The sequence below is a fragment of the Podarcis pityusensis genome (genome assembly GCF_964106645.2).
Source record: "Podarcis pityusensis genome assembly, chromosome: 16".
NCBI lineage: Eukaryota > Metazoa > Chordata > Lepidosauria > Squamata > Lacertidae > Podarcis > Podarcis pityusensis.
The window spans coordinates 22112219-22124720 of record NC_138041.1 but is presented as its reverse complement, the minus strand read 5'-3'; the positions used below and the strand labels follow the sequence as shown (position 1 = coordinate 22124720).

At 47.3% G+C, this 12502-nt stretch overlaps 1 protein-coding gene and 1 long non-coding RNA gene across 2 annotated transcripts in view; both read right to left on the bottom strand.

Moving 5' to 3' along the window:
* Positions 1-12502, bottom strand: part of SRRM4 (serine/arginine repetitive matrix 4) — a 125853-nt gene that overhangs the window by 98367 nt on the left and 14984 nt on the right. The gene's annotated exons all lie outside the window — the stretch shown is intronic.
* LOC308466045 lies at positions 6155-10469 on the bottom strand. Its single transcript, XR_013980634.1, has 2 exons — positions 10414-10469; positions 6155-6584 (listed from the first exon to the last, which is right to left on the bottom strand). It is a non-coding gene; the product is annotated as an uncharacterized lncRNA (long non-coding RNA).

Genomic DNA, 12502 nt, shown 5'->3' with positions numbered 1-12502 from the left:
TCTGAAATGCTGGAGAGCTGCTGCCAGTCAGAGTAAACAATACTGGGCTAGATGGAGGGCTGCTGCCAGTCAGAGTAAACAATACTGGGTTAGATGGAGGGCTGCTGCCAGTCAGAGTAAACAATACTGGGCTAGATGGAGGGCTGCTGCCAGTCAGAGTAAACAATACTGGGTTAGATGGAGGGCTGCTGCCAGTCAAAGTAAACAATACTGAGCTAGATGGACCAATTATATGGCTCAGTATACGGAAGCCTCCTATGATGGGGAAAGGGCAGTAGCTCAGTGAAAGAGCATTTATGATGCACGGGAAAGGTCACAGATTCAATCCTCAGCATCTCCAGGTAGGGCCGGGAGATAATCCGGGATTTGAACTCGGGTCTTCTTGCCTTAAGTCTAGCACTACATTGCACTAGTTCACCAACAGGTTGAGCAGGTGTGTCATTGAAAGTTGAGGATGAATTGTTCTCTTAGTCAAGTGGAAGCTCAACCATGGATTTATTCCCACGTCTGAAACAAACTGGGGCTCAACCACTGACTCTTGTCATTTCCAAGTTATTTGTAGGTGTTGTCATGGTAATGGTATTTGCGTTCTGCCTCAGAAGTCAAGAGACGACTTGTTTCTCTAGCCTTTTCTCTGTCACCTGATGCTCGCTTAATGAGTGCGGGTGGCCTTTGGTGACTGATGGCTTCTAGCTACCCGATAGATATCGTGAAAGCATTTTTTAAAAATCTTGCTCTTTACCCGTTTCCCTCACCTCAAAGGCTGCCAGAACAGCTTACAAATGTCAGCGATAAGGCAGTCTCTGCCTTTAGGATGATAATCTGAAAGGCATGACACAAAAGGAAATGGGTTTGGGAGGGATGAGGGGAAAGGAAAACCCAGATAGCATTTCTCAGTTACAAAGACATCTGCAGGAGGCTGAAAGAAACTGACAGTGGCCCTATAAGAATCTGTTGCAGGAACTTTCTACAATCAGGGGAAACAGGAAGCAGGACAACTCTGAAACCCCCCCCCCAATATGTCAAGATCTAGTTTTGTTTTCTTTTAAACATATTTTTCATTGATTTTCACAGGTTTTACAAATTTAAAGGTAAAGGTAAAGGGACCCCTGACCATTAGGTCCAGTCGTGACCGACTCTGGGGTTGTGGCGCTCATCTCGCTTTATTGACCGAGGGAGCCGGTGTACAGCTTCCGGGTCATGTGGCCAGCATGACTAAGCCACTTCTGGCGAACCAGAGCAGCACACAGAAACGCCGTTTACCTTCCTGCCTGAGCGGTACCTATTTATCTACTTGCACTTTGACGTGCTTTCAAACTGCTAGGTGGGCAGGAGCAGGGACCGAGCAACGGGAGCTCACCCTGTCACGGGGATTCGAACTGCCGACCTTCTGATTGGCAAGTCCTAGGCTCTGTGGTTTAACTCACAGCGCCTACAAATTTACTTACATTTTTACTTACAAATTTACTTACAAATTTACTTACATTTAAATTTACTTACAAATTTACTTACGTTTAAATATATATTTTCCTTAAAGTTTTGACTTCTCACCCTTACTCCCATGATCTTTTTATTCCCAGTTTATACCAACTGCTTTATATGACATACTTGAATCTAATATAATTACCCTCTATTTCACTTGTTTTCATTCCACTGCTCATGATTCTAAGCTTGCCCATTTGACTGCAACAGTTGTTCGAACAGTCCGAAAAAATCTAGTTGCTTTCTTCAGGTGCAGCCTGGACAATGTTCTGAGGGAATTGAATGTATCTAGACTGTGGTTTTTTTAAAACAACAACAACAACAACAACACACTTTTGATCCAGGAAAAATTCTGCCACCTAATCTACCTATTGGGTGGTTTCTTCTCCTTTACATAGTATGTGCTACATTTTGAGTACAGTGGTAACTCGGGTTAAGAACTTAATTCATTCTGGAAGTCCGTTCTTAACCTGAAACTGTTCTTAACCCGAGGTACTGCTTTAGCTAATGGGGCCTCCCGCTGCTGCCGCGCCGTCGGAGCACGATTTCTGTTCTCATCCTGAAGCAAAGTTCTTAACCTGAGGTACTATTTCTCGGTTAGCGGAGTCTGTAACCTGAAGTGTATGTAACCTGAAGCATATATAACCCAAGGTACCACTGTTATCACACACTACCTTTCCTCAAGCTCAAGATGGTTTGCAACATAGAGCTAACTAAAATTACTACTCAGAAATAATACAGGTACCACTGTACTTTGCAAAACGATCCTGCTTTTGCCATGCAGGAGAAACAACAAAGAATTTCATGCACACACGTAGGCGCACACATTTCCATGTGCCCATGTGTGCACCCAGGGGGAACTGAAGCTCCACCCTCTGACAACTGGAAATCTTATTCTATTGCTTTTCTCTGGCTTTGAAATGCCACCAGGCCCCACTCCCAATGACATTTTCTCTGGGAACATACGGACTAGGGCCTTGCATTTGGAAATAACCAAATCTAGAAGATTAAGAAGCCTTGATTCTAGAACAGAGCTTTCCAAACTGTGTGTCGTGACATGTTAGTGTGTTGGCTGCAGTGTGCAGGTGTGCCGTGTGAACGCTCCCCGCTTTCTTTCTTGGGGCTGGAAAGGGGTTCGTTTCACTTCTGCTTTGCTAGCAAAACTGAATTACTGTGTCGCGAAATGATGCACGTCTGCAAAGTTCTGTAGCATTTCAGAACTGCACTACGCCCGGAATAAAATTCCGAAATGAAATTCATTTCCACTGTCAGTCTGGATCCACCTGCTTCCTGCGGCGACTTTTGAAGACATGCTCTGTTTTACATCCCCCCCTTTATGCCCTGTGAATAAAGCTTAAAAATAAAATAATAAAAGGATTCTTTCTGTTGTCTCTTTACAGCAGTGGCGTTGAAATGAAATTGTGCCAGGGATTTAAATAGGGCTTACATATAAATTTGCCAGCAGGAGGGAGAAATAGCCCGTGAGCTGCTTAGATTGCAGGCAGGGATATTGGGCGGCGGGGGAGAATATTTATGGGGAGGGTGGAGTTTATCAATCGGGAATTTCCTCTGCTCTAGTGCTCCCTAATTTATAACTGGGCTAAATACGCTCTTGTCACCTGGGGGCTTTCTGGCTGGTGACCCACTTTCTCTGTGTCATTTGGAAGCCAGGCCTGCCTGCCTGTCAGCACAATTTTACAGCAGGGAGGGGGACCTGCTGGCCCTGCAGATGTTGATGGACTGTACCTCATCGTCTCTAACCATTGGGTCGTGCTGTCCGGACTGGTGTGTGTTGGGCTCCAGAAGTATCTAGAGGGGTTTGCCAGCCCTGAATGAGACCAAAATCTGGGAAGGGATAGGACTTTGAATGGGGTGCTGATATCTAACTGAGAATATGACTATCTAAACACAGGGGAGGCTGAGGCCCACTGGGACTGGTAGGGCAGAAGGCAGGGAGCCTAACAGTAGGGGGTGCCATAGCCAATGACAGGTAGAGCCAACTCACTCTAGTTTTGTCCCCATCCTCTTCCTTGCAAGGGCAACACTGAGACTAATGAGGAAGCCGACAAGCATTGTTTACTCACTGGACTGGTTGCGAATAAGCACACAGGCAGGTTGAGGGAAGGGCTGGCTGAGAGCAGAATGAGGTTGGTGGGACAGCTTGCCAGTCACGCTAATGGATCAGCCACCACTGCCTGAATAAACTGGGAGTGAAACCCATCTTACTGAATGTTGTTGTTGTTTAGTCGTTTAGTCGTGTCTGACTCTTTGTGACCCCCTGGACCAGAGCACGCCAGGCCCTCCTGTCTTCCACTGCCTCCCGCAGTTTGGTTAAACTCATGCTGGTAGCTTCAAGAACACTGTCCAACCATCTTGTCCTCTTTCGTCCCCTTCTCCTTGTGCCCTCCATCTTTCCCAACATCAGGGTCTTTTCCAGGGAGTCTTCTCTCCCTCCCTCTCTCCAAAGTATTGGAGCCTCAGCTTCAGGATCTGTCCTTCCAGTGAGCACTCAGGGCTGATTTCCTTCAGAATGGATAGGTTTGATCTTCTTGCAGTCCACGGGACTCTCAAGAGTCTCATCCAGCACCGTAATTCAAAAGCATCAATTCTTCGGTGATCAGTACTGCTGAATACCTCCAGCTTATTCTGTTATGGTTTATTTTGGGCTTATAATGGTGCTGCTGATAATACAACACCACCACCACCACCACACTCCCTTCTCTGGTTGCTTGGTGGCAAATGTCTACTCACCATAGGTGATTAGGCATGAAGCTATTTAATTCTGATTCATTTCTCCTGTCCTTTTATATCCCTCTAGTGTTGACCTTCAGACAGAGTGCCATTGCTTATGTATCCAAAAGGGTATGTCCAAGCAAAAGGAAGAAGTATGTGGGATAGGATTGCAAACTCCAAAGTTTGCAGAAGTGGGGATTTTTTTTGGGGGGGGGGAGGAGGGGAGCGTCAAAGGAGGAAGAACTCCCAAAGAGCTCAATGAGAAGTGAGCATTGCTTACTGGTAATGGGATGTTGGTTGGCTATTGGCAGGAGGGAAATGGGAAGCCAGGGTAGGAGAGGGAACAGAACAGAGTGGATGGAATCTAAAGGATCGTGCTTTATGCTGCAACATTTCGTTGCAAAGCCCAGTTGTAGTAGTGGCAGTAGCAATGATAGTAATCACAGTGAGAAGCCAGAAATCATAGCTCACATGGGCTTCAGACATATTTTCTGGGACAACTCCGATCATTCGTCAAGACCCAATCAACTCACACATACAAAAAATGATCACAGCCACCTGACAATGAAACAACAAATTCTTTGTTTTGGTATTGGCACTACACTACAACAATACGTGCACTATCTGAACTTAGAAAAATGCAGATTCGGTAATCATCTGGACGAAAGCTGTTGAAGCCAACCAAGCAATAAATTGTCAGACGCCAGATTCAATATTTCCAGACATAAATAAGAAGCAAGTCATGTCACTGCTAGCCACAATGCCTATGTTCTTCTCCTTCTGTAGCTGACTCTGAATAGTATTTGCTCGGAATCGCAGGCAGGGAGAATGGTTGGCTGTGGGTGAGAGGGGTTAGAATAATAGATTTGTAGAATTGGACGAGACCATAAGGACATCCAGCCCAGCCTCCTGCAATGCAGGAATCCCAGAATCCCTATCCAACCTCTATTTAAAAACCTCCAACAAAGGAGAGTCCACAAACTGCTGTTGTACAGTCGTACCTTGGCTCCCAAACAAATCGGCTCCTGAACGATCAGAACCCAGAAGTGAGTGTTCTGGTTTTTGAACGGTTTTCGGAAGCCGAACATTCGCTGCGGCTCCCGTGGCTCCCAATTGGCTGCAGGAGCTTCCGGCAGCCAATCAGAAGCCGCGCTTTAGTTTCTGAACATTTTGGAAGTCGAACGGACTTCCAGAATGGATTCCATTCGACTTCCCAGGTACGACTGTAGGCGGTTCCATTGTCAAACAGCTCCTACCTTCATGAATTTCTCCCTAAGAGAATCTTCTCTCTCATCATTTCAATCCATTGGTTCAGGCCCAGCCGTCCAGAGCAGCAGAAAGCAAGCTTGCTCCATCTTCCATGGGACAGCCCTTCAGATACAGTGGTACCTCGGGTTAAGTACTTAATTCGTTCCGGAGGTCCGTTCTTAACCTGAAACTGTTCTTAACCTGAAGCACCACTTTAGCTAATGGGGCCTCCTGCTGCTGCCGCACTGCCGGAGTACGATTTCTGTTCTCATCCTGAAGCAAAGTTCTTAACCCGAGGTACTATTTCTGGGTTAGCGGAGTCTGCAACCTGAAGCGTATGTAACCCAAGGTACCACTGTATTTGAAGATGGCCATCTCAGCCTTCTCTTCTTCTGGCTAAACTAACACAGCACTAACGACCGTTCCTCATAAGGCTTGATCTCCAGACCAAGAGTTGTAGTTTCAGACATCAGGAGCAGTGGGTGACGAAGTGGGGGGCACTGTCTCCTGAGATGGTGATGGTATGATTATCTCAGGGGGTGCCAAGAAGCAAGGGGGTGGCAGCAGGTGGGGTGCTGGAGGTGCCAAACAGACCTTGAAAAGCTGGCATCCTTAGATCAAATCCATCAGTTTTGTTGAATTAATCAAACGAAATCATTTCAATTGGATTTTGAATAAATGCGCATTCAAATTGTTGCTGTTTTGAATTTTATTGTGTTACTGAGTGGGGGGCTGTGATTTTTTTATAGGGTAGGGGGCACTGGGGATGAGTTTATGAACCCAAGGGTGCACAGCTTCAAAAATGTTTGGGGACCCCCCCCTGATCCAGAGGGCACCAGGTTGGAGAAGGTTGACGATGGTCCACCTAGGCCAGGGAGTTGCATCCAGAGGTCAGGCCAGCAGCAGATCCAAGACACGAAGGAGAAGCTGTGGAGTGGTTTTCTGTCCCCGCTTCAGGCCTCAATGCCAGGCTCTGACAAGCTCCAGGAAAGGTTAATTGGAAAAAGTCCTTTCTCCCGATTGTCTTATTTATTCTGCCACGGTACAAGCAGCTCAATAATCCATTCGCAGAGAGACATTGTTCCGACTGCACAGGGGAAACCAAAAGCCCCCAGGCCTCACTGCAAAACATTTACAAGAATCTATATGAAGGAGGGAAGGAGTAGGCAGCAAAAGGGGGCAGTTTCCCTCCACCCCTTATTTTTTACCCAGATAAACAAAGACAAGCCAGGTATGTTTCAGTTTCGGCTTCTTTGATGGTTTGCAAGGAATGCTGGCAGCAATTAGAATATATGGCCCAGAGTGTTTAACACAGGGACTGGGAGCATGTCCAGTCACTGCCAGGGACAATGGCAGGCTGGATGAGTGCAGAACCTCTAAGTCATGGGTAGGCAAACTAAGGTCCGGGGGCCAGATCCGGCCCAATCGCCTTCTCAATTTGGCCCACGGACGGTCTGGGAATCAGCGTGTTTTTACATGAGTAGAATGTGTCCTTTTATTTAAAATGCATCTCTGGGTTATTTGTGGGGCATAGGAATTTGTTCATTTTTTTCTTCAAAATATAGTCCGGCCCCCCCACAAGGCCTGAGGGACAATGGACTGGCCCCCTGCTGAAAAAGTTTGCTGATCCCTGCTCTAAGTTTCCCTATTTACCAGGGACAGTCCCAGATTTACAGAAGCCATCCCAGTTTCTGATCTGATCCCAGAATGTCCTGCTTTTTCTAAGGAAATCCCTCTTTTCAGCAGAGAAATGTTGGAGGGTATGGAGTTAGGTGACCCCCAAGCTAAGGAAGCCAGGGACCTCCCTGGGTTTTTTGAGCCAGTCACTTTCCTCTTAGCCTAACCTACCTGGCAGGGTTATAAAAAGTTAAAGGGACACCTGACCATTAGGTCCAGTCGTGACCGACTCTGGGGTTGCGGCGCTCATCTCGCTTTATTGGCCAAGGGAGTTGGCGTACAGCTTCCCGGTCATGTGGCCAGCATGACTAAGCCGCTTCTGGCGAACCAGAGCAGCTCATGGAAACGCCGTTTCCCTTCCTGCCAGAGTGGTACCTATTTGTCTACTTGCACTTTGACGTGCTTTCGAACTGCTAGGTTGGCAGGAGCAGGGCCCGAGCAACGGGAGCTCACCCTGTCGTGGGGATTCAAACCGCCGACCTTCTGATCAGCAAGTCCTAGGCTCTGTGGTTTAACCCACAGCACCAGGGTTATAGTGGGGATTAAATAAGGAGGAGGGGGGAGAACCATGCATGACACCTTGAGCTCCTGGGAGAGAAAGGTAGGATATCAATGCAATACTGTAAATAAACACATGATCTTTTTACCTTTGCTGCTTGGTTCACTTCGGCTTCTGTCCCAGCCCACCACCAGCCCCCGGCATCCGGAAGCTTCCCCAGAGTGGAATGTGGCCCTCGGGCTGGACACCGTCCCCAACCCATTCTAACCAGATGCAGGTGAAGGCTAGGATCAACGTCTCTGCATCATCATGAGTTAAAACCAATAAACTCCCCATCTCGCCAGACTGACAGCTGGAACACACACCTGTCGCTTTCCCCCTTACTTCACAATAAAATGCAACCTGATGCATTCCCTTCCCCCAGCGGGAAGGGAATCAGGTTTCTGGCATGGCAGCGCCAGGCAGCTGACCCCTGGCTGTCTGGCAGACCCAGGGGGCTTGAGTTTGCATCTGGACAGCAGAGGTTGGTCTGTTAGGGCAGCTGGAGCACTGCCCCACTGACCTCAGACAGGCATCAGCCAGCCTGCCTTCTTACCTACAACTGGCCCTATCAGCTTCCCTCTCCTAAGTCTCATCATGTTCCCCCTTGCTGGTTTTGACCTTTAAAGCCCTTTGTGGCTTAGGGCCCTTGTATTTATGGGACCGCCTCTCCTGGTCTGCCCCGCAGAGGACCTTAAGGCCCATGAATAATCATTAGAGGTCCCTGGCCCTAAGGAAGTCAGATTATCCTCCACCAGGGCCAGGGCCTTCTCAGTGATGCCTCCGACCTGGTGGGATGCTCTGTCCCATGAGACCAGGGCCCTGCAGGATTTAACTTCCTTCCGCAGGGCCTGTAAGACAGAGCCTTTCCCCCTAAACTTAAAAAGTCCCAAACTCAGAACCTTCCTTCATCCCCTCGATCATTTGGGTCACCCTTTGCCGAACCATTTCCCACTTTACAATATCCTTTCGGAGCAAAGGTGACCAGAAACCAGAACTGTACACACAAGTATTCCAAATGACAAATGTGTCAATACTCTCGTTCTTGGCTTTGTTGACGCAGGCAGTCGAACGAGGAATCTTTAGGGGGCCACAGTATTTTTTATTTATTTAACTTATTAAATCTTCTCCCCACCCTTCCTCCCCGAGGAACCTCAGAGAAGAAAAAGGAGGAAGAAAATCAAAAGCACATTAACGCATCTGTGGCCAGGCACAGATGAGCTAACATTTCAGCAAACTAAAGGGGCAAATGTTCCATGATGCTTTCTTGGCCAGATGTCTGTTTTGAAAATTCTCTGGCAGAGAGCCTCGCGGTCTCTTGAAACTCCCCATTTCCACTGAACGCAAAGCATGCCTGCTTATTCCACCCCCCTTCCCTGCCAAATTCTGGAGAGCAGGCATCCTTCAAAACTGGATTTTCATCTGACAGTTCCCCCCATTCGATACAAAGCCTCTCACACCACTTCACAGATGGTGCCTCTCGCCCAGTGCTGCGTTCTTGCAAAGAAAAGAAAGCCTTCTGCCCCCTACCAAATGCCCCACTTCTACTCCTCCTGGCCAAGTCTGAAATAAACCCCTCTTGCTTTTGCTCAGGCAAAGACATCGGTCTGACATTGAGGCCTGTGCAGAGCAAGCAGCCCCAAAGGAGCTGAAAACTTGATATCGGGTGAGCCCAACACAGGGGCTGAAACACGAACTTGAATTTATTAGGAACTTGCTAGGTGCAGGTCTAAGGCTATGGATGTTATGTATTGAAGTTCTCACCCTGGGCCAGCAGGGGGATACTGTAGATAGTTATGCAAATGAAGGATCGAAAGTGATGTTCAGTGATTGGATAGTTTTAGAAAGTTGCAACAGTTACGTTGTTCTGGAGCTCTATACAAGCAGGCTGACTGAGCTCTTCAGTTCAGTTCTATTCTGGCCTCTGAATAAACAAGAGCTGTTTGAAGAATCGCTGTGTCGTCTGATATGTTCGCCCACAACTTAACAATGGACATACTAGACTTTTAAAGCATACATTTCCCACGCCCAAGAATCTTGCGTAGTGTAGCTTAACCCTCACAGATCTACAATTCCCAGCACCCTTAAAAACTACAGTTCCCAGTATTCCTTCCCCCTTTCTTTTTTAGGAGAGGGGAAATGTGCTTTAAACGCATGCCCGAAATATTACAAAACATACGAAGCTTCTGCTGAAAATAGTAGCCTTGTGTTTTATCTGACAAGCATTGGTGAATCACTTCCCATAAAATATCTCGGAGCAATTTCACAGTCAAAGCATCGGCAGCACTAAAATCCCAGTTAGAACACACACAAACGATCCAAACCAATTCCATACGTGAAAACAATTTCAAATCTGATTACGGAGACAGGAGTGTGATAAAGATCTCTACTTAAAAGGCTGGAGATCCTACACACACACCAAAAACACACTAGAGAAAGTGCCTGTCTGATGTGCAAGAAGAGTGTCCCTATTTTCCAGGGTTGTCCCTGAATTAGAGAAGCTGTCCCAGTTTCTGATTTGATCCTGGAATGTCCCCCCTTTCCTTAGGATGCCCCTATTTTTACTGGAGAAATGTTGGAGGGTATGGAGTTATGCGACCCCTGAGCTGCCTGTGTATAAATAGTAAAATTATCAAAATTATCATTATGGAATGGGACGTCCCTATTTTCATCAGAGAAATGTTGGAGGGTATGCCAAAGAGTAGGTGCTGCCACACTAAGTCCACTCCACTTACCTGTGGGGAGGAGTTGCAGTGGACTGCATGGCCACGCCCTCTCCTCCGGGGGTGGGGGACGAAGTTCTGTGTTGCCCGGGGGATCCCGGTCACGTCATCGCCAGCCAGCCAATCCGGTGGCTGGGGGGCGTGGCCAGGAACAATTTAAACAGTGGCGTTCTCTTGGCTCGCTGCTTTAAATTCCTGCCCTCCCTCCCTAATTTTCAGGTTTACTTTTTCATTGGCCTTGCTATCAACCTTGGTTGGTCGCCGTTGAGGGGCCTGGTAGGAATTTTTTCACTTGGCAAAATTGGCATGGGGCCATTTGGTTTTCACCTACCTCGTAGCAAACGTCACAACTTTGTAAGGTTTTGCGGTTAGGCATTGTTTGACCTTATGATGGGGGAGGGGAGGTGTGGCCATCACCTGCCCCTCCAAGCTTAAGGGTATTCCGTTAAAGGAATCTGGGGGTGTGGATCTTGTCCGAAGCCCAGGGCAGAGCTAGGGCCACTGCACGACCCCAATCTGGGGGAGCTCGAGTTGGTCTACATCGACGGGGCTCCCCTTTCTGGTGATTTACCCTTACCAGACTTCCTGTGCAGTGGGCAGGAGTCAGATATAGTCAGGTCCATTCAGTGCCTAAGCCAATACCGCTCACAGTCTGTAATCAATAAAGTTGTGGCCAAAATTTGCCCAATAACATTAACATATATATGAGAGAAACATATTAACCTTTAAAGCCCTATACGGCCTAGGACCCTCGTACCTACGGGACCGCCTTTCCTGGTATGCCCCACAGAGAAACTTACGGTCTTCAAATAAAAACATCTTGAAGGTCCCAGGCCACAGAGAAGTTAGGCTGGCCTCAACTAGAGCCAGGGCTTTTTCGGCCCTGGCTCCGATCTGGTGGAACACTCTGTCACAAGAGACCAGGGCCCTGCGGGACTTGACATCTTTCTGCAGGGCCTGCAAGACAGAGCTGTTCCACCAGGCCTTTGGCCAGGGCACAGCCTGACTCCCTCCCTCGGCAATCTTCGCGGAGCTCTGGCCCAATGGTTGCCAGTGGCTTGAATTAATTAATTTTATAATGAATGATTTTAGAGTGTTGTTTGTGCTGTACTTTTGTACTGTTTTATTGTTGTTAGCCGCCCTGAGCCCGGCTTCGGCTGGGGAGGGCGGGATATAAATAAAATTTATTATTATTATTATTATTATTATTATTATTATTATTATTAACATAGTATCTGTGTCCTGGTGTCTTATTCTTTACGAGGGGGTGGTTGCGGGGTCTCGACATGCAAAGACATGATTTCTGTATCATACAGAAGGGCCCTCCTGATAAAAAGGTATCTGTAGGCAGTAGCAGCTGTTTGTGGTTCATTGGGTCTGGTAAGGTGGAAGGCAGGGAGGCCAACAGTAGGTGGTGCCAGAGCAGGCAGGGCCGACTAATTCTAGCTTTGTCCTTAGCCTCCTCCCTCCTGAGTTACACAAGGCGCAACACAGAGACTGAAGAGGAGGGGGCAGCTGATGGGCGGTGCCAACTCCTGGACTGGCGGTTAATAAAGAGTTTTCACAAATATATTTTTAAAAAATTATGGCACACTTTCCCCCGATATAAACTATTTGGGGTGTGGGTGCAGTTTTTGGATGGATAAACGCATTGCAAAATCTGAAGAAATGCAAATTTTGACGGATAGCTGCGTTTGCGAATTGTTTCAGGAAGTACGAATTAGTTAACGTTAGCATTAAAAGGATCACTCGGCCGGATTTCTCAAAACCATCATTTTTTTATTCTCTCCACTGTCAAAATCAATCAGTGTGTCCCACGATTATCTGGATGTCAAAGGATCGTCTCAGGACAGAAAGTAATTGCTTCTGGACAATTGATATTCATGTTTGCAATTGTGCCGCTTGACTTTTTTTTTTCTTAATCGAAACATGTACACCAAGGAAATCTTGTGTCTCCACCACCATGAGAGGCATCCAAACCAAAAAGGATGGTGTGTACTTCATCACAATGATATTGGCAAGGGAGTCTTTGCAGGCATGTCAAGCTACAGCTTTTGGCCAGGTCTGTGGGAGAAATATTTGCATCAAGCCTGGGAAGAAG